A 24,171-nucleotide genomic window follows, 5' to 3' on the forward strand; every position below is an offset into this window, starting at 1 on the left:
TGCAAGAGGTGTTATGATTCTTTCCCATACAAGAGCCTCATGGAGAACATGCCCAAGCAAACATGGGTTATATGTTTGCTAGATAAAATAGGCTTCATAGATTGATACCATCGTGTCCCTGCATAGTTACTTGGAGGGCTGTCTCAGCCAGCCCTCCTTCCATGTTTTAATGTCTGTAGTATGAAATAGGGCACGTTAATCTCTCTCAATATTCATGTGAACTGGCAAACTGGATGAACTATAGTGAGAAAATGGTGAGCGAATCAATCCTAAAGGGTACAAGGTAGACAACCATCACACATGTAGATCTACAGTACTCTTAAAATGGCCTCTTAAAGGAAACCCATTTTTGATGTTATATCGTATTTGTGCATCTCTGAGCGATGTTCTATCGATTCCCGGGGTCATTTTAATGTTTTCATGTGTTTCTGAGCTATTCGCCGTTCAAGCAGACAGAAATACAGCCGGTATGACTTGTGTCATACAGTATATTACATATCCTACTTTACATGTATTATAGAACAAATGAGTATTTCTGATCAAGGGACAAATCTCGTCCCCCACCCCCTCATTCTGAATGAGCACCTCAGTCCCCAAATGTCCTTGGGGATCGCCTCTCGGGCCAATAATAGGGTATTGTCTTCCAGACCGCTAATAGCTTTTACATAACGGCTAGTTTCCTGCCCTACTCCCAACAACCCCAAACTCCACTAACCCTCCACAAAAGGGGATTACATGCTAATCTCGGCCATAAAGAGACTGTCTTGCAAAGGCTCTGGACGCTGCACTCTGGACTCTGTGGACACTGAGAGAACTTTGTGTTGGCTTTCAAATCAACCTGCAATTGAGACCTACATTTGGTTGGGAGACCGTATGAAATTGATTTCTGATAAAAAATTGTAATGGAAAAGGGACATGTTTTCTTCAGGCCTGTAACAACTTCAATGCAACACAAAGAAAGTGAAATGTAGGCTAGGCTATAGCCTATCAATGGCGCTCCTATATACATGTAAAATGTCTTCTTATTAGATTCCAGCTTGGAGCCAGAACTCCATTCAAATATTTTGGCTAGCTGGACTGAGGTGTGGGAGTCAATGTTATGCACGCCCTCAGGCCTCTGTCCCAAATGCATATGTCTCAGTTCATTGTATAGACACCACACTGCATTCCTCAGCTCTGTGAACTCAGCAGAGAACGTATGCCAGGTGGAACTCAACAACACCCAGAGGTTGTCCTGTCCTCAAGATTTACACCACTGTGGAAAATGTAAAGAACATGTTTTTGTGATTCATGATTCAATTTCTAATGCATTCTGCACTGTGTGACAGCCCTATAACATTACCGTAGGCTTACCTATTCTAATTATCTATAGAGATCAGATCAAATTTGATTGGTCACATACACATGGTTAGCAGATGTTATTGCGAGTGTAGCGAAATGTTTGTGCTTCTAGTTCTGACAGTGCAGTAATATCTAACAATTCCACAACAACTACCTTACACAAGTATAAAGGAATGAATAAGAAGATGTTGTGGTGGCTAATTTCTACATTACCAAATGAGGAGAGTTACAAACTTCACACACCAGTCAGAGTTATACTTAAACCTACATCTTTAATAATTAAGATGCATTTGCAAAAGCACTTGACTTTCAATGATGCGCTATCTCTAATGAACCATTGAAAAGTGACTACACATAAGTACAGAGAGCTTTTATACCCAAGATCCACCCCTCTTAATGTACATGATGAACAACAGATCTTAGGAACTGTTCACAAAGGGACCTTATACTTGAGAAAGGAGTATCCCTTAACCAGATAACATTCGCTATAAATTATCGTTCAGTTTGGTCCCTAATGACGAGGTTCTAATCTCATTCCTGGTACTTCATAGTACAAAAACACCATCTCCTCCAATGGCATATATCAATTGTCAACTCTAGATACTCCCATCTCAAGTAAACCCCCTCTTGATCCCACTCCTGGACAAGCTCACTGAGGGGAGTGACTTCCGCACAGACATTGTGGAGACAAATAATTGGTTCCCCATTAATCACACCATCTCTTCACATGGTTTAAGAATAGGTAAAGACACATTCACATATGAAGACAATGTTCCATTTTGTTCTCCTCCCTGTCTGATATTCTGCATAGCAACAGAGATATGTCAAAGACAAGTCTGACCTCTCCCCTCTCTGGGCCCCAAGTGACTGAGCCCCAGCTAAGGGAAAAGTGCAACTAAAAGACACCAGAGTCCAAAGGGATACATTCTAATGACAAGTATCTCACATAAGCATATTATGCTAATAAAACATATTAATTATCTATGTTACCCAACTAATTCTGATTCATCCGCCACAATGTACATATAAATATATGGATGGGGAATGACAGAGCGGCATAGGCAAGATGCAATAGATGGTATAAAATACAGTATATACATATGAGATGAGTAATGCAAGATATGTAAACATTATTAAAGTGGCATTATTAAAGTGACTATGGATCCATCTATTAAAATGGCCAATGATTTCAAGTCTGTATGTAGGCAGCAGCCTCTCTGTGTTAGTGATGGCTGTTTAACAGTCTGATGGCTTTGAGATGTTTTCAGTCTCTCGGTCCCATCTTTGATGCACCTGTACTGACCTTGCCTTCTGGATGGCAGCGGGGTGAACAGGCAGTGGCTTGGGTGGTTGTTATCCTTGATGATCTTTTTGGCCTTCCTGTGACATCGGGTGCTGTAGGTGTCCTGGAGGGCAGGTAGTTTGCCCCTGGTGATGCGTTGTGCAGACCGCACCACCCTCTGGAGAGCCCTGTGGTTGTGGGCGGTGCAGTTGCCGTACCAGGCGTTGATACAGCCGGACAGGATGCTCTCAATTGTGCATCTGTAAAAGTTTTAGGGTTTTAGGTGACAAGACAAATTTCTTAAGCCTCCTGAGGTTGAAGAGGCACTGTTGCGCCTTCTTCACCACACTGTCTGTGTGGGTGGACCATTTAAGTTTATCTGTGATGTGTACGCAAAGGAACTTAACTTTCCACCTTCTCCCCTGCTGTCCCGTCGATGTGGATGGGGGGTGCTCCCTCTGCTGTTTCCTGAAGTCCACAATCATCTCCTTTGTTTTGTTGACATTGAGTGAGAGGTTGTTTTCCTGACACCTCACCTCCTCCCTGTAGGCTGTCTCGTCGTTGTTGGTAATCAAGCCTACTACTGTTGTGTTGTCTGCAAACTTGATGAATGAGTTGGAGGAGTGCATGGCCACACAGTCATGGGTGAACAGGGAGTACCGGAGGGGGCTGAGCACGCACCCTTGTGGGACCCCAGTGTTGAGGATCAACAAAGTGGAGATGTTGTTTCCTACCTTCACCACCTGGGGGTGGTCCGTCAGTAAGTCCAGGACCCAATTGTACAAGGCGGGGTTGAGACCCAGGGCCTCAAGCTTAATGATGAGGGATTTTATGGTGTTGAATACTGCGCTATAGTCAATGAACAGCATTCTTACATAGGTATTCCTCTTGTCCAGATGGGATAGGGCAGTGTGATGGCGATTGCATCATCTGTGGACCTATTGGGACGGTAAGCAAATTGAAGTGGGTCTAGGGTTACAGGTAAGGTGGAGGTGATACAATTCTTGACTTGTCTCTCAAAGCACTTCATGATGACAGAAGTGAGTGCTACGGGGCGATAGTCATTTAGTTCAGTTACCTTTGCCACTATGGTTCCTGTGCCCAAGAAGGCAATCTTGAAACATGTGGGGACAGCAGACTGGGATAGGGAGAATATATTATTGATCAGCATGACATTATGGACATAGCCTATTGTTTGGATTTGATTGAGGTATTGGTGTTTGTCTATTCTCATCCACTATCAACAATAAGGCCACTCACATTGGCAGGAACAATGGTGGAACAGTAATCTCATCTTGCAAGAACTGAATTTCATCTCAAGTTCTATCATGTGGCCCATTTCAGAAGCATATGAGAGCGCTTTAATTTCAGTCCATTTGTATTGAAAATAAAACAATATAGAATGGGAAAAATGTATAATTTATTTCCTGCTGCTATTGCCTACACAAACTACACTATTTGCATGCAGTGCATTTCATTGGACAAAACGCTTATAACACCTGGTATTCCCAGGTAGTCTTCCATACACGTACTAACCAGGCCCGAGCCCAAACCTGCTTAGCTTCCGAGATCAGGCGAATTCAGACTGGTATGGCCATAAGCGAAGGAATGGTGCAGCTGTAAAACCTTTTGAGGATCTGAGAACCCATGCCAAATATTTTCTCCTGAGGGTGAATAGGTTTTGTTGTGTCCTCTTCACGACTCTCTTGGTGTGCTTGGACAGTGTTAGTTTGTTGGTGATGTCGTGTCTTTGGGCACCATTAAACTGAAGACATGTTTATCAAAATAACACCCTGTAATTATTATTACGCGATTAAACTGATTAATCGTTTAACTGTAATTAACTAGGAGATCGGGGCACCAAGGAAAATATTCAGATTACAAAGTTATAATTTTCCTAATATAACTTTCCTATATTATAACATTATATATTATATTATAGTATCTGACCGATTATCTTCTGGTTTAAATGGTGTATTTTACCTTGTCCAGTCTCATTCCAAACGTCGTAAATTGTTGTATCTGCACGAACCCAGTCTTCACTAAGTCATCCATACATCAACTGTCTTAACATCATTTATTTACTAAACAAAGTAATTCACAGAAAGCATACAAACAGTAGTTATCGTCACAAAGAATTGGTAGAGTAATGTGCCCTAGTGGGCTAAACCGGCATGGCGGCTTGTTAAACAAACAAGGGGTTGGGGACAGCGGAGAAGGCACAACAGAGTTGATAAATATTAACAATTGATATGCTAATCCTTTGCACATGAACGCTCACTCATTCGGGAACAATTGCAATCAATATATATTTACGCTCAGTGTGTCGTCGGGATCCTTGTTGGAGAGTTTTTGTCCTGTTGGAGAGTTTTTGTCCGCATTCTCTCTCTCTCGGTTAGAATGGATCTTTCAAAGCGACATTCGTTCATGTCGTTATAGAATGGATGTTTTGTCGGTCTTCGCATTCAATGATATCGAATTTCTAGCTGCAGACTATTAATTAATATCAAAGACTTGTTATTATTCTGTCGGTATCGATAGTCTAAAAGTTTAACCATGTGATATGGTTAAACTTCAGTAGAGGAATGCATGGTCTCTCTCTTCTGAGGTAAGCTGGTCTTGTGAAAGAAATTCTGGGTGAGGGTTTTATACCGAACATAGACAAGCTGTCACATGACGCCTTGTCCTGTCTGTGTCCCTGGGGGCGTGCCGATGACTGAGTTAAGCTTTATACAGAAATACAATTCTATCACGTTAACATCAGTACATAGCCTCGCAACATATTCCAAATAGCTTTAATCTTATTAAATCATTGTATACAGCCATTTAGATGTAAGTCTCATAGCTGAGGCTATTATATAAACATTACTATGGTAATATGGCAATATTGTCTCTAATGAGTATCACAAAATTGTACCAAGTGGACCAGTTCGTAGCTGGATTCTTCACCGATCTTTTATACCTTCTCCAGAACATAAATGTTGTTCGGTTCCTCAATTCTGTGAGTTGGAAGAATTCCTTTGTCTCTCTATGAAACCCCTCTCTGTCTCAAAACTGGGCCATGAGGCAGGACATTCTCCTTTGGAATTTTACAACCCCTCTCACCACAGCAGTGTCAGAAGTATAGAGGTCGGGGGATGGTGCATAGAAAAGGCCTGGTGCAGAGGGAGGGGGTTCAACTGTGTTCTCTGTACCCAGAGAGAGGGCAACGTCATGACAGTGATGTGGACGCCAAGGAACTTGAAGCTCTCAACCTGCTTCACTACAGCCCTGTCAATGAGAATGGGGGGCGTGCACGGTCCACCTTTTCCTGTAGTTCACGATCATCTCCTTTGTCTTGATCACATGGAGGGAGAGGTTGTTGTCCTTGCACCACACGGTCAGGTCTCTGACCTCCTCCCTATAGGCTATCTCATCGTTGTCGGTGTTCAGGCCTAACACTGTTGTGTCATCAGCAAACATTTATTTAATTTTTCTATTTATTTATTTTTTTCCCCCGTTTTGTTCATGGTATCCAATTGGTAGTAACAGTCTTGTCTCATTGCTACAACTCCCGTATGGACTCGGGAGAGGCAAAGGTCGAGAGCCGTGCGTCCTCCAAAACGCATCCCAACCAAGCCGCACTGCTTCTTGACACAATGCCCACTTAACCCAGAAGCCAGCTGCACCAATGTGTCGGGGGAAACACCGTGCACCTGGCGACCGTGTCAGCGAGCACTGCGCCCGGCCCGCCACAGGAGTCGCTAGTGCATGATGGGACAAGGACATCCCTGCCGGGCAAACCCTCCCCTAACCCGGACGACGCTGGACCAATTGTGCACCGCCCCATGGGTCTCCCAATCGCGGCCGGCAGTGCCTTAGGGCCTCCCGAGTGGCGCAGTGGTCTATCAGAAAACTTAATGATGGTGTTGGAGTCGTGCCTAGCCGTGCTGTCATGAGTGAACAGGGAGCACAGGAAGGAACTGAGCATGCACCCCTGAGGGGCCCTCGTGTTGAGGATCAGCATGGTGGATGTGTTGTTACCTACCCTTAAGACCTGGGGGTGGCCCGTCAGGAAGTCCAGGATCCAGGTGCAGAGGGAGGTGTTAAGTCCCAGGGTCCTTAGCTTAGTGATGAGCATTGAGGGCACTATGGTGTTGAAAGCTGAGCTGTCGTCAATGAATAGCATTCTCACATAGGTGTTCCTTATGTCTAAGTGTGAAAGGGCAGTGTGGAGTGCAATAGAGATTGCATCATCTGTGGATCTGTTGGTGTGGTTTGCAAATTGGAGTGGGTCTAGGGTTTCTGGGATGTGATGATGTGTGCCATGACCAGCCTTTCAAAGCATTTCATGGCTACAAACGTGAGTGCTATGGGTCAGTAATCATTTAGGCATTCATTTGTCCAAGTTAATCATAACACATTAACAAAACGATTCAGTGATTCGTATTTCCATGCAACTTTCTGAAACAGCACAGGACTACCAAGTCTTTGTGCATGCCTGTCTGTGAGCATACCAGTGGAGCGCGCACATGTCTACACTTTGTGTAGCTGTTAGCGATGAGGCGAATGATAACCTTCTGGTAGAGAAGGAAAGGCTTCTCCCAAAACCTTCCCAATTAAATGTTAACTACAAAGTAGCCTATGCCAGCCTGGCACAATTAAATCATGATTATTTGCATCAATCCAGTGGCCATTTGTTTTGCAAACTCTGCAATCACATGAGCGCTACAGAAACACCGCTTAACCAAACAAAGGTCTCTTCCTGGCGCACACTTGCATTTAAGGGTAACTACAAAAGTGGTCTCCTGATAGGGTTGAAACATTGTCATGGACATAGAACATCCAATCGTGTTGTTTTTCTATTAAAAAGGTGTACTTTTGAGAGCGAAAACCTGCAGAAACAGGGACCAACGGTCAACTGGAAATGTAAACTTGGGCAGGAAAAACAATCATTGAATGGATTTTACAGGGCCCTAATGGACTTCAGACATTGACAGTCTCCTAGACTAAAAACAAATGCCGAATGTACTGCCTACTTTGAGGGAAACGCCCTGTCCATGATTTGATTTGATCAGGGCAGGGCAGGGCAGGGAAGCACTTACAAACTGCATTTAGTCCAATAAAAATACATGATATTATTGGGGCGATAAATACAAGGCAGTTGCTCAATGCATGACACAAGAGAACCCTCTACTGGAGCAAAAAGCTTACAGCACCTGGTATTCCCAGGCGGTCTCCCATCCAAGAACAAACCAGGCCCTACCCTGCTTAGCTTCTGAGATTGGTCATATTTTTTTAATTTTGTATCTTTTATTATGAAAAACAATCAATTATTACAACATTTAATGAATAACAGAAATTAGGGTGAAGAATTCACCCCCTTCCAAAAAAGTGAAAATAAATTAAATCTCCAAACATCCTCCAATTAAACAATGAAACCACTTAATAATTGAACACAAGTTTACCATTAGGCAATGTTCCAATCAAAGTACTTCACCTCACAAACATTTTTTCAAAGTCTCCTCCACCATATTTATGTACCAGCTTCAACATCTTTCTTGACTTTCTTTATGTACCAGCTTGAACATCTTTCTCCAAAATGTTCATAAAATTGCTTCTACACTCACAATTTTTCCTTCATAATGCCCCAAATCCCTCCTTAATCTTATAGCATATCTTATAGCATTTTCCCCCCAATGCTTTTCTAACAGCCTCTTCAAAAACTCATGAAACTCCTTTAACCTTCTACATTCAATAAAAAAAATGCATAACATTTTCCAGCCCCACATCACAAATATCACACTATTTTTATACCCTTATTTATCTGATGCAATACCACATTTGTAAAAATCCTATTATGTTTCAATTTAAAATCATTATCTTCACATTCCACAGTGTTATATTTTACATTTGCATTCTTCCATATTGATTTCACATCCATATTTACAAACACCCTAGACCACACTTTTTCCGAAGCAGGAACTTTTATCTCTTTTAAAATACATTGTCTATAAACCATTTTAACTTTTAAACCTGACAACTCATGTTTCTCCCCAGTACTCTCATAATATAATACCGGTAAACCCCTAGCTCTTTTAACCACCTCTTTATTTATTAAAACAACCCACTCCCCCGGAATACTTCCTAATATTCTCTTATACATATTCTCCACTGCAATTTTACTTATTTCATCATCCACTTCCACTACATTATCATAAATAGCCTGTGTTGGAAGAAACCCTGGAATTACCTCATAAAATATCTCCAATCTGCCTCATCCCAGCCCTCATAACCAGCAGCATACCACCCTGCATCCAACTGCTGGCTTGCTTCTGATGCTAAGCAGGGTTGGTCCTGGTCAGTCCCTGGATGGGGGACCAGATGCTGCTGGAAGTGGTATTGGAGGGCCAGTAGGAGGCACTCTTTCCTCTGGTCTAAAAAATATCCCAATGCCCTGGGCAGTGATTGGGGACACTGCCCTGTGTAGGGTGCCGTCTTTCGGATGGGACGTTAAACGGGTGTCCTGACTCTCTGAGGTCATTAAAGATCCCATTGCACTTATCGTAAGAGTAGGGGTGTTAACCCTGGTGTCCTGGCTAAATTCCCAAGCTGTCCCTCATACCATCATGGCTGTCTAATCATCCCCAGCTTACAATTGGCTCATTCATCCCCCTCCTCTCCCCTGAAACTATTCCCCAGGTCGTTGCTGTAAATGAGAATGTGTTCTCAGTCAACTTACCTGGTTAAATAAATAAATAAAAATAAAATATTTATAAAACAACATCATATTCTTTATCTTTGGATTCAGGAATATTGGCTGATTTAAAATATTTTCTAAAATGGTACATTCATAACAAATACTTGGTAAAAACTGTCCCCAAGCCTCAAACACTTCTCTATAAAACAATGGTATTTTATACACTGGTATTTTATACACATAAATACACCATTATCCCCCATCCTCCCAACCTCCTGCAAATACTCTTTAAAAAACCTTTTCTGCCCATAATCCAATTCACCATATAAATATTTCCATACCATTTTAACTCTAATTGCTGTTTTCCTGACACTTAAGTCCACCAAATTCAAACCCCCCTCATAACCAGCAATCAACGTTTTAAAAGCAATTTTCTCTGTAGTGGAAGCACTCTTCCCATCCCATAAAAAATCTGTTAAAATCTTGTTCATTTCAGATAATACCCATTCTGGCATATCTAAAACATTCATTACATAAATAAAAACTGACATCAATAATGAATTTATTACAATTACTTTCCCTTTAATTTCAAAGACCTCCCCCTCCACATATTTACCACCTTTCTAACTTTGTTTATTACTCCACTCCATGTCAGATCCCTAGCTTCCATTTCCTTCACCCCTAAAAACACTCCTAACACCTTAAAATAATATTTTACCACCTTAAAAGTAAAATTCCTCTCATTCCTATTTCCAATATACATCACTACCGATTTCTCCATATTAACCTTTGCACCTGAGGCTTGTCCATATACTTTAAAACACTCCATCACCCTTTTTACACTTCCCTCATCTCTAACTGTTATAGTGGTATCATTTACATATTGATGAATCATACTAAAACCTCCTTGCTGAGTCTGAACACAATTAATCAATGTATCTTTTTTCAGGAATGCTGCTAAAGGTTCTACTGATAAAACAAACAATAAAGCTGATAAAGGACACCCCTGTCTCACAGATCTCTCAAGAATAAAATAATCAGTTAAAACCCCATTAGACTTCACCCTACTTTTTGCCTTCTTATATAATAATTTTATCCATCATATTACCAAAACCATATTTTTTCATTACCCTTAACATAAAATCATTTTCCACCCTATCAAAAGCTTTATTTAAATCTATGCTTAAAACAATTCCCCCCATCTTATCCTGATTCATTTTATTTATCACATCTCTAATTGTATTAATTGTATCAGCAATATCTCTACCAGGCATACTATAATTCTGTGTAGGTGCTATAATATAATTTAAAACTTTCTTCATTCTATTTGCCAGTATCTTAGCTAAAATCTTATAATCCGAATTTAATAAACTAATTGGCCTATAATTCTCCAGTTTAAATTTGCTCCCCTTATTTTTATATAAAATTGTTATCAGCCCTGTCACCATAGATTCTGAAACACTATTATTATCCTCCATATATTGATAAACTTCCAATAAAATAGGTGCTAAAAAACGTTCATATATTTTATAAAACTCTGCAATTATTCCATCTACTCCCGGACTCTTATTTACTTGTAAACCTTTAAATCGCATCTTTAACTTCATTCACTGTTATTTTCCCATCACACATGTCTTTGTCCTCTACATCAATTTGCACATCCAAACTATCCAAAATCTCCTTTACACACCCCTCATCCACCTCCCCTTTCTTAAATAAATCCTTTTTAAAATTCTGCACTGTTTCTAATATTACATTTACATTTACGTCATTTAGCAGACGCTCTTATCCAGAGCAACTTACAAATTGGTGCATTCACCTTATATCCAGTGGAACATCTACTTTATAATAGTACATCTATATCTTTTTTTGGGGGGGTTAGAAGGATTACTTTATCCTATCCCAGGTATTCCTTAAAGAGGTGGGGTTTCAGGTGTCTCCGGAAGGTGGTGATTGACTCCGCTGTCCTGGCGTCGTGAGGGAGCTTGTTCCACCATTAGGGTGCCAGAGCAGCGAACAGTTTTGACTGGGCTGAGCGGGAACTGTGCTTCCTCAGAGGTAGGGAGGCGAGCAGGCCAGAGGTGGATGAACGTAGTGCCCTTGTTTGGGTGTAGGGACTGATCAGAGCCTGAAGGTACGGAGGTGCCGTTCCCCTCACAGCTCCGTAGGCAAGCACCATGGTCTTGTAGCAGATGCGAGCTTCAACTGGAAGCCAGTGGAGTGTGCGGAGGAGCGGGGTGACGTGAGAGAACTTGGGAAGGTTGAACACCAGACGGGCTGCGGCGTTCTGGATGAGTTGTAGGGGTTTAATGGCACAGGCAGGGAGCCCAGCCAACAGCGAGTTGCAGTAATCCAGACGGGAGATGACAGGTGCCTGGATTAGGACCTGCGCCGCTTCCTGTGTAAGGCAGGGTCGTACTCTGCGAATGTTGTAGAGCATGAACCTACAGGATCGAGTCACCACCTTGATGTTAGCAGAAAACGACAGGGTGTTGTCAAGGGTCACGCCAAGGCTCTTAGCACTCTGGGAGGAGGACACAATGGAGTTGTCAACTGTGATGACGAGATCATGGAACGGGCAGTCCTTCCCCGGAAGGAAGAGCAGCTCCGTCTTGCCGAGGTTCAGCTTGAGGTGGTGATCCGTCATCCACACTGATATGTCTGCCAGACATGCAGAGATGCGATTCGCCGCCTGGTTATCAGAAGGGGGAAAGCAGAAGATGAATTGTGTGTCGTCTGCGTAGCAATGATAGGAGAGACCATGTGAGGATATGACAGAGCCAAGTGACTTGGTGTATAGTGAGAATAGGAGAGGGCCTAGAACTGAGCCATGGGGGACACCAGTGGTGAGAGCATGTGGTGCGGAGACAGATTCTCGCCACGCCACCTGGTAGGAGCGACCTGTCAGGTAGGACGCAATCCAAGAGTGAGCCGCGCCGGAGATGCACAACTCGGAGAGGGTGGAGAGGAGGATCTGATGGTTCACAGTATCAAAGGCAGCAGATAGGTCTAGAAGGATGAGAGCAGAGGAGAGAGAGTTAGCTTTAGCAGTGCGGAGAGCCTCCGTGACACAGAGAAGAGCAGTCTCAGTTGAATGACCAGTCTTGAAACCTGGCTGATTTGGATCAAGAAGATCATTCTGAGAGAGATAGCAAGAGAGCTGGCCAAGGACGGCACGCTCAAGAGTTTTGGAGAGAAAAGAAAGAAGGGATACTGGTCTGTAGTTGTTGACATCGGAGGGATCGAGTGTAGGTTTTTTGAGAAGGGGGGCAACTCTCGCTCTCTTGAAGACGGAAGGGACGTAGCCAGCAGTCAAGGATGAGTTGATGAGCGAGGTGAGGTAAGGGAGAAGGTCTCCGGAAATGGTCTGGAGAAGAGAGGAGAGGATAGGGTCAAGCGGGCAGGTTGTTGGGCGGCCGGCCGTCACAAGTCACAAGATTTCATCTGAAGAGAGAGGGGAGAAAGAGGTCAAAGCATAGGGTAGGGCAATATGAGCAGGACCAGCGGTGGCGTTTGACTTAACAAACAAGGATCGGATGTCGTCAACCTTCTTTTCAAAATGGTTGACAAAGTCATCCGCAGAGAGGGGGGACGGGGGGAGGGGGAGGAGGATTCAGGAGGGAGGAGAAGGTGGCAAGGAGCTTCCTAGGGTTAGAGGCAGATGCTTGGAATTTAGAGTGGTACAAAGTGGCTTTAGCAGCAGAAACAGAAGAGGAAAATGTAGAGAGGAGGGAGTGAAAAGATGCCAGGTCCACAGAGAGGCTAGTTTTCCTCCATTTCCGCTCGGCTGCCCGGAGCCCTGTTCTGTGAGCTCGCAATGAGTCGTCAAGCCACGGAGCAGGAGGGGAGGACCGAGCCGGCCTGGAGGATAGGGGACATAGAGAGTCAAAGGATGCAGAAAGGGAGGAGAGGAGGGTTGAGGAGGCAGAATCAGGAGATTGGTTGGAGAAGGACTGAGCAGAGGGAAGAGATGATAGGATGGAAGAGGAGAGAGTAGCGGGAGAGAGAGAGCGAAGGTAGTGACGGCGCAATACCATCTGAGTTTATATTTCTCTCTAATATATGTTCTCCTCTGTTTATTCTTCTCTAAACCAAGAAAAAAGGAAGTACATTTCTCCCCCTCCAAAACATACTTTGTCTTACTTCTTATAATTGCACCCTTACACTTATCTATTTCATATTCACTCAATTGTGCTTTTAAATTCCAAAAACTTTTCAATTTTATAATTATGTTCATTATCACATTTCCTCATTTCTTCATTCAATTTAGCTCTTAACTCATTTTCTTCTCATCCTAAATCTCTTCTTCCTTGCATATCTAATACTAAAGACTTATTTTTTCTTTAACATTTTCCCACCATTGACACTTATCATTCCCTTTATGTTTATCTTCCATTTCATGTTCTAGAAAAGATTTAAGTTGTTCCCCATATTCCTCATCACCTAAATACCCTGCATTCATACACCATTTTCCACCCCCTGTTCTTTCCTTATCTAAACCCACCGAAAATGTTAAACCTGCATGATCACTAAAAGTTGTAAAAACATACTTAATATCTTTCATTAAATTCCTTAAACCTTCTTTTACTAAAACCAGATCTATCCTTGTTTGTTTCAAAACCCCTAAAACCACCTACCTTCTAGAAAATTATCGTTTATCTGGATTTTCATCCCTCCATATATCAATCATTCCTTTTTCTAACATAATCTTCTTTAAAACCCCCTAGATACATCACTTCTAAAAATAGCTCCCCCTGTCATATCCAGTCTATCCATTTTAACATTAAAATCCCCAACCACAATACAGTTTCCCTCACCCCATTTCCCTAATTCTAAAAAGAAATCCTTGCGCTCTATTTCAGTACCAGGCGCATAAATATTTATAATCCTAAAAACCACACTCGTATATTCAAAATCTAAAATTAAAATCCTCCCATTATTATCATTATATATATGTTTCACATTATCTACCACATCCTTCCTCAATAAAGTAGCAACACCACTTGAATTCCCCTTACCATTGTTTACAAAAAATAAAATCTCTCCATATTTTTTTCACTTCTAAAATACAAACATTATCCTAATGTGTCTCTTGAATGCATAAAATATCCGAATTCTTCATTTTTACTATTCTTAGAATTTTTTTCCATTGTTCTCAAACCATTCGAATTTATTGACATAATATTAACCATTCCAATAAATAATAAAACAAATATATATAGTCATTATCTTCTACCTGTTTTTCACGTCCCCCGCCGCCGCTTTCCTCTTCCTGTAGCCTCCCCTTATTCTGTCTATCAGTGTCGTCTGTATCCGAAATCAACTCTAAATCCATCTCATCCAACCAACTCAAATTCTTCTTTCCCGTGCTTGTTATGCTTCCTGTATCCATTTCCGTCTCCTGTATTGTTGTCAGCGTCCCACTCCCCTCCACTTCACCTCCCCCCGAAGCACCCACATGGGCCGAGCCTCCCCCCAAAATCTGTGCGTCCCCAGTGCCTCCACCCAGCCCACTCCCCCCCTCCTCCTGAAAACTCCCTCTCCTCATCTCTGAATCCATGCTGCTCCCTAATTTCATCTGTCTTCTGCTCCATCTTCTCCCCTCTTCCTTTCTCCACCTTCCTCCACGTCCTCTTCTTCTACTCGCGGTGATACATCAGCTTCCACAAAAAGGTCCTGGCTCCCCTCCAGGATCGTACTATTCAGGAGTTTATATATTTTGTCCTTTTTCCCAGACAGAAAATAGACAAATGTCATTTCCATCACGTCATTAAACATCCATTTTAGTTGAAAATGAAATATCATACAATTGATTTATATCGGATTTCTTATACATTTGTACATGAACTTGTATTGCATATTATTTTAAGTGATTTTCAAGGTTTTCCTAATGTTAATAATTCAACACAACGCCTGAATGTATAAACTTGCCTTGGTGATAGCTGAAAACATTTATTTATCATGAAAAATAAGATATTTCCACCCAACCTTTTTGTAAGATTATGATAACAACCATATGATTTCCATATCTAAAACAAATAAATGTATGTAAATTACACATAATATACTAATTTACCTCAAAAATATGGGTTGTAATGGAAATAACAAGGTGTGGTGGAAATGACATCTATGTAAAAAAAAAAAACGTATGAAAATATTTTATTCCAAACATTTTGAACAACAACCATTGTTAAACATTTAATATAAGACAAAGTAAGATTCCAAAACACTGGATCTAACACCTTTTCAACATGAGAACAATGTGTTGTCCTTGACTACACTTAGATGCTACAAATAGAAATTCTAGCACATATATAGAGGGAAGAGTTAACTGAGAGCTACACATGTTTATTTTAATTTATGATTGTATGCCCTGCTTTGTATGTACTGTATAGTGAGTTTCCAAGTGTATCTAAGGCTTAGAAAGAGAGCTAAGTTCCTCCCAGACCAAGGCATCCAGCTCCATGTGCCTTTTGGTCCCTGGATGAGGCTCAGGGACAAGTCCAAGCACATGCTGTGGTCTGTACCATATGATGTCGTCTCTCATTGGCCATTTACACAGGTAGTTCTCTGCAAAGTCAATATGCACAATGATCTCCTCTTTCCCCAGATTCTCTTTTAATTCTTTCAGTTTGGAGTATTGGTGTCGAATGTTGTACATGTGTTTCCCCAACTTCTCTTTCAATCCTTTGGAGAAGGAAGTCCTCCAATAGAATCTGCAGTGTGCCACATACCTTTTCTTTTACTGTCAAATGTACAGTGAACTTCTCCATGTTTCCCTCTTTGTTTTTCTTCTCTCTCTCTCCAGCTTTGTTTTTCCACTCAAACCACCATGTCTGCTCACCAGCATCAAAGTCAGATGTTTTAAGCTCTTTTGCTTGGCAAAGGGAGCACTCTCTATACCTGCACTCTTTCTTCAGGTTCTCACAGAACAAAGACTCAATGAGTTTCTCAATGTTGCTGCAGCTGATCACTTTGTGATACTATAGTTTGTCCGCCATGAACTGGAGATTGGCGTGGGTTTTGCAGAGACATGTGTCCCTATCTTGGACTGCTGGCTTGACAAGCCAAAAAGGACATCTTTTGCAGAATTCACAGTAGGAAATTTTAAATTTCTGAATATTCCCTCTTAAACTTCTGATAAATGATCTGAATTGTGCCATTCAAGAAGCGCTTCTGCTTTTTCTTCTTGTTCCTCGTTAGTGTGTCCTTTTTCCCTGTTGTTGCTCTGCTGTTGTCATCACATTCATAGAATCTAGTGATTTTCTCTTCTGTGGCAGTGCTAATTCTGTTACACTGATTTTTCCTGGAGTATTGAAGACTTGATGGCCTGTTTTCATTTGCCCTCATTGCTTTTGCTGAAAATCCAGATTCTCTGTTTGCGGCTTTGACCAGGCCATACTTTCTCAGGATGTTGCCTCTGAGCATTTTTGAAGCCACTTGTTTGTCCTTGGCACTGCACATTTTTTTTATACTTTTGTTTTAACTCTGCAATGATGGCATTTTGAAACAATAAAATCCTTCTCAAGTTCTTCGGAGTTCCCTTCATTTGCTGTTTTGTCTTTGTCTTTGGGGAATCTTGTCTCTCCATTTGTTCATTGGTCGATGATACCTTTTATAGTATTTCTCAGCTTTCCGTAAAGCATTATCAAGTTTAACATTTGTCATACCTAGATCTCTGTATGTTTTTGAGCGACCTCTTCCAACCTGTTTCCTTCCAGCAAGTATTCAACTTCTCATTCATGTTGCAGACGATGAGGAAGGGGTATCAGGGTGTGCATCAGGGCAGGTAAGTTAGGGGCAGGTATGTTATCCTCGTGTTCTGGCTGCAAGTCATCTGGTGACTGAGGTGGTGTGTTGCCTGATAGGTAGGTCTCCATCTGGTGACTGAGGTGGTGTGTTGCCTGATAGGTAGGTCTCCATCTGGTGACTGAGGTGGTGTGTTGCCTGATAGGTAGGTCTCCATCTGGTGACTGAGGTGGTGTGTTGCCTGATAGGTAGGTCTCCATCTGGTGACTGAGGTGGTGTGTTGCCTGATAGGTAGGTCTCCATCTGGTGACTGAGGTGGTGTGTTGCCTGATAGGTAGGTCTCCATCTGGTGACGGAGGTGGTGTGTTGCCTGATAGGTAGGTCTCCATCTGGTGACTGAGGTGGTGTGTTGCCTGATAGGTAGGACTCCATTGCAACTGTTCTCTTTAAAGTCTGTCTTCTATTCCGTTGGTGGAATTTCCTTTGCCTTCTCTTGTTTCTTTGTTCTCGCTTTGTAAGCTCAGAGATAGATTTCCATTCTCTTTTTTCTTCCAGTATCTCTCCCTGTCTTTTTGCAGATGTTCCTGGTATCGTATAGGATACTTTTTTATTTTGTTTCTATATGTCTGTGACCTCTGTGCTGTTTTATGTGGCATCTTCTAAAAAATAAAGGCAAATACTACTTAGTTTTCAACTTGTGCACAACTTGGAGCATTTTCTAGATTCAATAAATGTAAAACATTATTAAATAAGCTTAAAGTAAAAAAAGTAAAGTAAAAACGAATAAGATAATGGATTTGTGTCATTTCCACCACCATCTGTCATTTCCACCACATTTAAGTTTGTGATGGAAATGACTGTGATGGAAATGACACTTCTACAGTTTCTGGAGAAAAACGACAGACTGCTTAGCATGATTTAGTTACTATTACAGCTAGCATATCGTTTACACTAAATACATAAAATGTAAAAAATGTAAAAGTTCTACCACAAATTAAAGAAATTATAGCCTGTTTGTGTAACGATCGTCTGGAAGAGGGCACCAAGATGCAGCGTGGTTAGTGCTCATCATGAATTTATTAAAAGATCGAACACTTTAAACACAAAAGGCAAGAAACCGACAGCCAAACAGTTCTGTCAGGTGCAAAACACTAAACAGAAAATAATCACCCACAAACCCCAAAGGAAAAACAGGCTGCCTATGTATGACTCCCAATCAGCAACAACGAACTACAGCTGTTCCTGATTGGGAGCCACACGGCCAACCAAAGAAACAAACCAACATAGAAAAATAAACATAGAACGCCCACCCATGTAACACCCTGGCCTAACCAAAATAGAGAACAAAAACCCCTCTCTATGGCCAGGGCGTTACAGATTGGAAATGACTGACAAATCAAATATTCTCTACACAAGCAATATTTACCTCGATTTTTCTTCAACTTCTGGACATCACATCTGGAACAACTGTCCACTGCAGCTATGTGCTTCAGTGTCACAATATGTTTCCATGGTAACTAAATTAACACTCTCTTGAAAAAACTTTATTAATGAGGATTTTGTCCACAGTGGTGGAAATGACACCACTCCCAAAGGACAGGTATATTTTGTGTAAAAAACAATATAAAGGGCATACTCACAATAAATATTGCTATAGATTTTATTTAATTGACTCTTTCTGTAGTACATAACATTATATAATGTGTAATTATTAATGTTTTCTCATAGAAAAACATAGTAGCTGCAGAGAGCTGCAAAACCTGGACCCGTACAAATCAGCTGGGCTAGAGAATCTGGACCCTCTCTTTCTAAAATTATCCGCCGCCATTGTTGCAACCCCTATTACCAGTCTGTTCAACCTTTCTTTCGTATCGTCAGAGATCCCTAAAGATTGGAAAGCTGCCGCGGTCATCCCCCTCTTCAAAGGGGGTGACACTCTAGACCCAAACTCTTATAGACCGATATCCATCCTGCCCTGCCTTTCTAAAGTCTTCGAAAGCCAAGTTAACAAACAGATCACTGACCATTTCGAATCCCACCGTACCTTCTCTGCTGTGCAAACCGGTTTCTGAGCTGGTCACGGGTGCACCTCGGCCACGCTCAAGAAACAAAATGATATCATAACCGCCATTGGTAAAAGACAGGACTGTGCAGCCGTCTTCATCGACATGACCAAGGCTTTCGACTCTGTGAATCACCGTATTCTTATCGGCAGACTCTATAACCTTGGTTTCTCATTGACTGCCTTGCCTGGTTCACCAACTACTTCTCAGACAGAGTTCAGTGTGTCAAATCGGAGGGCCTGTTGTGCGGACCTCTGGCAGTCTCTATGGGGGTACCACAGGGTTCAATTCTTGGGCCGACTCTTTTGTCTGTATGTATCAACGATGTCGCTCTTGCTGCGGGTGATTCCCTGATCCACCTCTATGCAGACAACACCATTCTGTATACATCTGGCCCTTCCTTGGACACTGTGTTAACTAACCTCCAAACGAGCTTCAATGACATACAACACTCCTTCCGTGGTCTCCAACTGCTCTTAAACGCTAGTAAAAACAAAAATGCATGCTTTTCAACCGTTCGCTGCCCACACCCGCCCGCCCGACTAGCATCACTACTCTGGACGGTTCTAACTTAGAATATGCGGACAACTACAAATACCTAGGTGTCTGGCTAGACTGTAAACTCTCCTTCCAGACTCATATTAAACATCTCCAATCCAAAATTAAATCTAGACTCAGCTTCCTATTTCGCAACATAGCCTCCTTCCCTCACGCCGCCAAACATACCCTCGTAAAACTGACTATCCTACCGATCCTCGACTTCGGCGATGTCATTTACAAAATAGCTTCAAATACTCTACTCAGCAAACTGGATGCAGTCTATCACAGTGCCATCCGTTTTGTTACCAAAGCCCCTTATAACACCCACCACTGCGACCTGTATGCTGTAGTCGGCTGGCCCTCGCTACATATTCGTCGCCAGACCCACTGGCTCCAGGTCATCTATAAGTCGATGCTATGTAAAGCTCTGCCTTATCTCAGTTCACTGGTCACGATAACAACACCCACCAGTAGCACGCACTCCAGCAGGTATATTTTATTGGTCATCCCCAAAGCCAACACGTCCTTTGGCTGCCTTTCTTTCCAGTTCTCTGCTGCCAATGACTGGAACGAATTGCAACAGTCGCTGAAGCTGGAGACTTACATTTCCCTCACTAACTTTAAACATCAGCTATCTGAGCAGCTAACCAATCGCTGCAGCTGTACATAGCCCATCTGTAAATAGCCCACCCAATCTATCTACTTCATCCCCATATTGTTTTTATTTACTTTTCTGCTCTTTTGCACACCAGTATTTCCACTTGCATACCATCATCTGCTCATCTATCACTTCAGTGTTAGTTTGCTAAATTGTAACTACCTCGCTACTATGGCCTATTTATTGCCTTACCTCCTCACGCCATTTGCACACACTGTATATATACCATCTTTTTTTCCTCTAATGTGACTGTACGCTTGTTTATTCCATGTGTAACTCTGTGTTGTTATTTGTGTTGCACTGCTTTGCTTTATCTTGGCCAGGTCACAGTTGTATATGAGAACTTGTTCTCAACTAGCTTACCTGGTTAAATGAAGGTGAAATTTAAAAAAAATAAAAAAATAGTAGAAGCATAAAAGTCTGGGTCAGGGGCAAAATAGTGAAATTGAGGTATAAAATGCATCTGAAAAGTAGCTAAAATACTTGATAGAGAGGAATTCAAAAAATAACGGGGTGATCCAGTGTGAACTTTACATACAAATATTTGTTTTATTTTTTATAAAATCCCCAAAATTGACTCGAGGACATAGAAGTGCCCGTAGTTGCAGAATCACCCTAAACCGAAATTCAACAATATTCAAAAATGTATTGAACTAAGAAGGAAATCAACTAAATCGGTTCAACTTGTTAGAAAATGCATTCATTTGCCCAAGTGAATCATAAGACAAGAACAAAATGCATCAGCGATTCGTTTTTCCATGCAACTTTCAGAAACGACACAGGACTGCCCAATTTCTGCGCGCATTCGTGCGGAGTGCGCGCGCATGTCTACACTTTGCGTGGCCGTTTGCGATGAGGCTAATGATAACCTTCTTCTAAAGGCTTCCCCCAAAACCTTCTCAAATAAATGTTAACTGCAAAGTAGCCTATGCCAGCCTGGCAGAATTATATCATGATTATTTATATCATTATATAATTATATCATGATTATTTGCATCAATCCATTTGTTGTGCAAACTCCGCAATCACATGAGCGTTACACAAACACCACTTAACCAAGCAAAGGTGGCAGCACACTTGCGTTTAACACCCCCAAATCGGGTTTAAACATTGTCGTGGACATATAACATCCAATCGTGTTATATTTCTATTACAAATGTGTACTTTTGAAAGCGAAAACCTGCAGAAACAGGGACAAACGGTCAACGGGCAAATGTAAAGGGGGAATTTGGGGGTGGAGATCAGGCAAAACTTTGAAGGGATTTTACAGGGCCCTAATGGACTTCACACATTGACAGTCTCCTAGACTAAAAACATATGCTGAATGTACTGCCTACATTTTGAGGGAAACGCACTGTCCATGATTTGATTTGATCAGGGCAGCACTAACAAACTGCATTTAGTCCAATAAAAAGACACAATATGATTAGGGCGACAAATAAAAGGCAGTTGCTCCATGCATGACACAAGAGAACCCTCTACTGGAGCAAAAAGCTTACAGCACCTGGTATTCCCAGGCGGTCTCCCATCCAAGTACTAACCAGGCCCGACCCTGCTTAGCTTCCGAGATCGGGCGTATTCAGGCTGGTATGGCCGTAAGCGAAGGGCCAAATCTTGCTACACTATATAAAGTCAATGTGTCTCTCACTCATAGGGAGACAGAGAAATGTCCACGTTGTGACACACACTGAAAAAGCTCAAACCTTGCTTACATTTCCAGGCCCTATATTTGAGTCTTGTGGGGGGAGGGGGTGGAAAAGGGCATGCCCTATGTTGACACTTATGACAACTTCATGGACTAGGGCCCTATAAAATACGGCGCGCCCACACGGAATCACGGAATCCAGACATTAAACCAAAATTCAACAATATTCAAACATGCACTGAACCACGGAGGAAATCAACTAAATACCTTCAACTTGTTAGAAAATGCATTCATTTGCCCAAGTGAATCATAGGACAAGAACAAAATGCATCAGCGATTCGTTTTTCCATGCAACTTTCAGAAACGACACAGGACTGCCCAATTTCTGTGCGCATTCGTGCGGAGTGCGCGCGCATGTCTACACTTTGCGTGGCCGTTTGCGATGAGGCTAATGATAACCTTCTTCTAAAGGCTTCCCCCAAAACCTTCTCAAATAAATGTTAACTGCAAAGTAGCCTATGCCAGCCTGGCAGAATTATATCATGATTATTTATATCATTATATAATTATATCATGATTATTTGCATCAATCCATTTGTTGTGCAAACTCCGCAATCACATGAGCGTTACACAAACACCACTTAACCAAGCAAAGGTGGCAGCACACTTGCGTTTAACACCCCCAAATCGGGTTTAAACATTGTCGTGGACATATAACATCCAATCGTGTTATATTTCTATTACAAAGGTGTACTTTTGAAAGCGAAAACCTGCAGAAACAGGGACAAACGGTCAACGGGCAAATGTAAAGGGGGAATTTGGGGGTGGAGATCAGGCAAAACTTTGAAGGGATTTTACAGGGCCCTAATGGACTTCACACATTGACAGTCTCCTAGACTAAAAACATATGCTGAATGTACTGCCTACATTTTGAGGGAAACGCACTGTCCATGATTTGATTTGATTTGATCAGGGCAGCACTAACAAACTGCATTTAGTCCAATAAAAAGACACAATATGATTAGGGCGACAAATAAAAGGCAGTTGCTCCATGCATGACACAAGAGAACCCTCTACTGGAGCAAAAAGCTTACAGCACCTGGTATTCCCAGGCGGTCTCCCATCCAAGTACTAACCAGGCCCGACCCTGCTTAGCTTCCGAGATCGGGCGTATTCAGGCTGGTATGGCCGTAAGCGAAGGGCCAAATCTTGCTACACTATATAAAGTCAATGTGTCTCTCACTCATAGGGAGACAGAGAAATGTCCACGTTGTGACACACACTGAAAAAGCTCAAACCTTGCTTACATTTCCAGGCCCTATATTTGAGTCTTGTGGGGGGAGGGGGTGGAAAAGGGCATGCCCTATGTTGACACTTATGACAACTTCATGGACTAGGGCCCTATAAAATACGGCGCGCCCACACGGAATCACGGAATCCAGACATTAAACCAAAATTCAACAATATTCAAACATGCACTGAACCACGGAGGAAATCAACTAAATACCTTCAACTTGTTAGAAAATGCATTCATTTGCCCAAGTGAATCATAGGACAAGAACAAAATGCATCAGCGATTCGTTTTTCCATGCAACTTTCAGAAACGACACAGGACTGCCCAATTTCTGTGCGCATTCGTGCGGAGTGCGCGCGCATGTCTACACTTTGCGTGGCCGTTTGCGATGAGGCTAATGATAACCTTCTTCTAAAGGCTTCCCCCAAAACCTTCTCAAATAAATGTTAACTGCAAAGTAGCCTATGCCAGCCTGGCAGAATTATATCATGATTATTTATATCATTATATAATTATATCATGATTATTTGCATCAATCCATTTGTTGTGCAAACTCCGCAATCACATGAGCGTTACACAAACACCACTTAACCAAGCAAAGGTGGCAGCACACTTGCGTTTAACACCCCCAAATCGGGTTTAAACATTGTCGTGGACATATAACATCCAATCGTGTTATATTTCTATTACAAAGGTGTACTTTTGAAAGCGAAAACCTGCAGAAACAGGGACAAACAGTCAACGGGCAAATGTAAAGGGGGAATTTGGGGGTGGAGATCAGGCAAAACTTTGAAGGGATTTTACAGGGCCCTAATGGACTTCACACATTGACAGTCTCCTAGACTAAAAACATATGCTGAATGTACTGCCTACATTTTGAGGGAAACGCACTGTCCATGATTTGATTTGATTTGATCAGG

At 42.0% G+C, this 24,171-nt stretch overlaps 2 pseudogenes; both read right to left on the reverse strand.

Annotated features, from left to right (window-relative positions):
• Positions 1-21,804: 21,804 nt before the first annotated feature.
• Positions 21,805-21,913, reverse strand: LOC115172029 (uncharacterized; annotated as a pseudogene).
• A 1,131-nt stretch (positions 21,914-23,044) lies between these two features.
• On the reverse strand, positions 23,045-23,153 carry LOC115172038 (uncharacterized; annotated as a pseudogene).
• Between the last annotated feature and the right edge of the window lie 1,018 nt (positions 23,154-24,171).

Source organism: Salmo trutta, chromosome 32, assembly GCF_901001165.1.
Source record: "Salmo trutta chromosome 32, fSalTru1.1, whole genome shotgun sequence".
Lineage (NCBI taxonomy): Eukaryota > Metazoa > Chordata > Actinopteri > Salmoniformes > Salmonidae > Salmo > Salmo trutta.